The sequence below is a fragment of the Aedes albopictus genome, chromosome 1, assembly GCF_035046485.1.
Source record: "Aedes albopictus strain Foshan chromosome 1, AalbF5, whole genome shotgun sequence".
Lineage (NCBI taxonomy): Eukaryota > Metazoa > Arthropoda > Insecta > Diptera > Culicidae > Aedes > Aedes albopictus.
Genome location: NC_085136.1, coordinates 16,408,345 through 16,412,867, shown reverse-complemented (window position 1 = coordinate 16,412,867; position 4,523 = coordinate 16,408,345). Strand labels below are relative to the sequence as shown.

The 4,523-nt window shown below is 41.0% G+C and overlaps 1 long non-coding RNA gene across 1 annotated transcript; it reads right to left on the bottom strand.

Annotated features, from left to right (window-relative positions):
* Positions 1–2,465: 2,465 nt before the first annotated feature.
* Positions 2,466–3,595, bottom strand: LOC134290659 (uncharacterized). The gene is made up of 3 exons (XR_009998894.1): positions 3,278–3,595; positions 3,131–3,204; positions 2,466–3,068 (listed from the first exon to the last, which is right to left on the bottom strand). It is a non-coding gene; the product is annotated as an uncharacterized LOC134290659 (long non-coding RNA).
* Between the last annotated feature and the right edge of the window lie 928 nt (positions 3,596–4,523).

Below are 4,523 nucleotides of genomic sequence, written 5' to 3'. Positions count from 1 at the left end.
AACAGACGTAACACCTTGAACGATTTTCATGGAAATCTATCGCCCAGTTCACACTACCATCACCTGGTGGAAAAGTTGCACGAATCACTGTGTTGTGCAATATCGTCAACAGAAGGCGTTAGTGCGAAACGTCAACCACATAGAAAAACGATGCGCGCGCCTCTGGTTGTGAAAGCCACAACTATGAATATTTGAAATGATGTTTGGCTGTGATCTGGCCATCTGTCTACACAGGTTTAGACAGGATCTGGAAAACCGAACAACTACCGCAAAAGTGGAAGGAAGGGATAAACTGCTCCATGCACAAGAAAGACGATCATGTAGAATGTGAAAATTTCAAAGCTACCACCTTTTTGAACGCCGCCGAACCTAAGACGAACAAGTTCGTAGGAAATTAGCAAGCCGGCTTCGTGGACGGCCGGTCGACAACGGACCAGATTTTTATCGTACGGAAAATCCTCCAGAAATACCAGGTCCTAAAGCATCTCCTGTTCATCGACTACAAGCAGTGCTGAAAATGAGATTTCGACATATCTAAATTCAACCACATCTTGACCACATCCAACTCTTTTTAGAAGCTCAATCTGAGAATATGTTACATGAAAAACTTGTGTGGCTAGACCAGTCCTACAAGAAAGTCACGAAAAAAACCGCTCTTTTTTGGATATTTATGGTAAATGTCACGGACTACCTTCGCAAAATGCCAATTAATATTCACCATGAATATCATGTATGTATGTTCCGGCATAACTCAGGAATGCGTAAAGAAATTTCAATCAAATTTGGTATAGACATTCCTTAGAATGCGAAGGTGATTTAAGGGGTATTGGAATTCAAAATGGCGGCTAAGGTTCCAAGATGGCGGCCAAAACTCCAGAATGTATACTATTTAACGGCAATGCTGCTGTGGATACTATGCATTATGGGTATCTCTCGATCGGGCTTCACGAGTAGAACTCAAAGATGAATATTCGACTCCATTTTGAAATCCTATTTAGATGGCGAACCATATCCAAGATGGTGGCCAAGGAATGGTAGTTTGAGCTATGATACCATACAGTATCGGTATCTATCGATCGGGCTCGATGAGGAGAAGCCAAAAATCGATATTTTACGCCACTTTGAAGTCCAAGATGGCGGACATGGAATGGTGGATTGAGTATCTATCGATCGGGCCTGATGAGTAGAGGTCAAAAATCAATATTTTACGTCCTTTTTGAAATCCAAGATGGCGAACCATAATCCAAGATGGCGGCCATGCAATATGCGTATCTATCGATCGCTCTTGATGAGTAAAAGGATAGAGGGTCAGGGTAAATGGTAGAGTAGAGAGTAGGGTAGAGAGAGGGTGAACGATGGAGCAGACGGTAGGGGAGAGGATTTTGGTGTAGGATAGGGTCGAGGTCGAGGGGGTGAGGTAGAATGTTGTGGTAGAGAGTAGGGTAGATGGTAGGGAAGAGGGTAGGATGGTGAGTAGGATTGAGGGTAGATGGTACGATTAAGCACAGTATGGAGAGTATGGAGAAGGGTTAGAGTAGAGGCTACGGTAGAAAGTATTGTGAAGGATAAGGCAGTGGTAATGGTAGAGGATAGGGCAGTGGGGAGGCTAGATGCTAGATGGTAGGGTTGGTGGTTATGATAGAGCGTAGTTGGAATAGAGGGCAGAGAAGACAGTAAAGTAGAGGGTAGAAACTGGGGTGAAGAAGTGAGATGAGATTTTCTTGAGATATCTTCAGTAATTCTTTCCGGAATTTCTTCAGGCATTTCTCTCAAGAATCTTTTTGGGATTCCTTCAGATATTGCTTCGGGAATTGCTGTAGCTGTAGGTATTGCTCTTTGGTTCTTTTCAAAGATTTTCACAGGTATTACTTGGAAAATCCTGTAAGGATTCTTTCAGTTATTCTTTTCTGCGTTCTTTCAGGGATCCGTGCTTGAGTTCCTTCCGGGATTACTGCTCAGATTCTTCCCGAAAAAAATATGAAAAATATAGATTTCTGCCGAGATTTTTATAAGGTAATCTAAGATTTTCAAGGTATTCGGGCCGGAATTTCTTATGGGATTCTTTCAAAAGTTCTTCCCGAACTTTTTGGGGATTTATTCAATAATTCCTTTCGAGACATCTTCTATGGTTCTTGCTGAAATTCCTTTCATGACATGGCGTTTATCGGATTAGATCTCTGCCCTAATTTACAAGTCCTTTTTCTATTCGTTTTGTATTGTATCTTTACGGATCAGAATATAACGATAGCGTAGAAATTGTGTAGAAATAGAACTTGAGAACATTATCAGATATTGAGGACCTACATTGAAGAATTTGAACAGTGCCTCCTGAATTTCCGTCGAGGATTTCTCAAGTGACTCCTGATTCAGAGATTCCTTCTTGAATGTCAGTGATTTCTTTCAGGGATTTCCGCTCACATTTTTTCCCGGCATTCTTTTAGGGATATTTTCGGGGATTTCTTCATTGATTTTTTCCTGGTTTCCTTTGGAGATTTCTGCTGGGATTCCTACAGGTTTTTTTCTGGAATTTCTCTCGGGATTCTTTCGTTGGACTCTCCCGTGATTACTTAAGGAATTTTCTTAGGATACCTTCAAGAATATTTTGTGGCATTCGATCAGGGATATCTTCCGGACTTCCTCCAGAAGTTCCTTCCAGGATTCCTTTATTGATACCTTTCGGGATTTTTTCACTGTTTTTGTTTTCGGGATTGCATTAGGAATTCCTCTTAAGATTACTTAAGAGATGATCCTTAATTGATTTCTCCCGGGATTCCTATGGAGATTTCTCCCAGGATTCCTCCGGATTTTTTCAGGCATTCTTTCAGAAATTTCTTCCGGGATATTTTTATATATTTTCAAGGGACGCGATGTGTTGGAAATCGATGTTCGGACCTCTTCAGAGAGACGCACTTGGTTGGTTGTGCCTTAATTCTTGAAGCTGAAAGTGGTTTATTTAATTCATATTTTTGCTCCACTGTTGTTACATTCCGATAAACTTACAATTTAGTCTCATCCATCAGCAAATTCCAACAACTTTTCGGAACGGTGTAGTGTTTGGTAGCGCAAACCTAACAATAATTGAAACTAATTGTATACAATGGGTGGTTCATGACTCCTGAACATAACTTACAATTCTTCGATGGATTTGCCCGCTCTCAATCCGTTTGGCACCAGACTACCCGTATCCGTATTCACCGTTCTAACCTAACAACGAGTGCCACAATAAGATTCCAAATAATTTTATTCATATTTATTGAACTTGCTGAGTTTAACTTACAAACGATCCTGTGCTGCTCCGTTACACCCCCTATTCTGCTTAAATAGTGCAACTCGAAACTTACACGTAATACTTGACGTAATATTAACGGAATAAAGAAATACGATCTGACGACTGATCAACGTGCGTTCGTATCACTTAATGCTGACCGGAGAAATGATGTCTGTCTTCGGCTGACGTTTCGCTGCAATCCATTGACATGGGATCACCAGACAATTGTGCATCTCGCAACGTTTGACCGTCACTTGATCTAAAGAAGGGCTTCGAACGAGGGATGTTGTAGCAGACATCGTCACCAGTGCTGCCAGAGTTGGCAACACGATGTATCCTGGGATTTTTACATTGATTTTTTCCGAGATTCTTTAATGGATTCCTGATACCTCTCGGTATTCTCATAGGGATTACTTTCGGATTTCCTTCACGAAATTGTTCCTGGATTCAATCGGGATTTTTCATGAATTATTCACGAGATTGCATCAGGATTTTCTCCTGGATTCTTTCTTAAGTTTTTTTTCTCGAGATTATTTTATAAATTTTCACCAGGTTTTCTACCATGATTTTTCCCGGGATCCTTTCAGGGGTTTCTCTCGGGATTTCTCCTGGTATACCTTCATTGGTTTCTCCCGGGACTCCTTTAAAGATGGTTCTTTCTGGATTTTCAGATGTCTACCAAGATTCATCAATTTCCCTAATTAATTCTGCGTAAATTTCCGTTGGGGATTTCTCCTAGGATTTTTTTTTTCCGAAGTTTCTCTCGAAATTCTTTCAGGATTTCTTTCCGAGATTCTTCCGGGATTCCTCCTGGGTTCTTTCGATGATTCCTTCCGGGAATCGTCCTGAGGTTCTTTATAAGGTTCGTGCCGGGACAAGCCCGTTCACCGAAGGGGCGATATGAGAGGGGTTTTGCCTAATTTTGGCAAATGGTGGAGAGATGTCTAGTGTATACAACATACCTTGTGCCGGGATTCCTGTCACAATTTTTCCCGGGCTTCCTTCAGGGAACCCTCTCGGAATTCTTCGAGGGATTTCTCCCGTGATTTCTTCCAAAAATCCTTCTAGGATTTTTTTCCTGTAGAACTGGATTCCAAAAGAACAAAAAAAACTGTATTTTGGACCACCTTAATTTACATGTATTCGTTTTTACTGGCAATCAGGAACTGATCCTTTTATTTTGTCGAAGTTAAATATATACGGTAACTTATTCGATGAAGCAGATAGAACTCAATCATAGTCTGAACTATGCCGC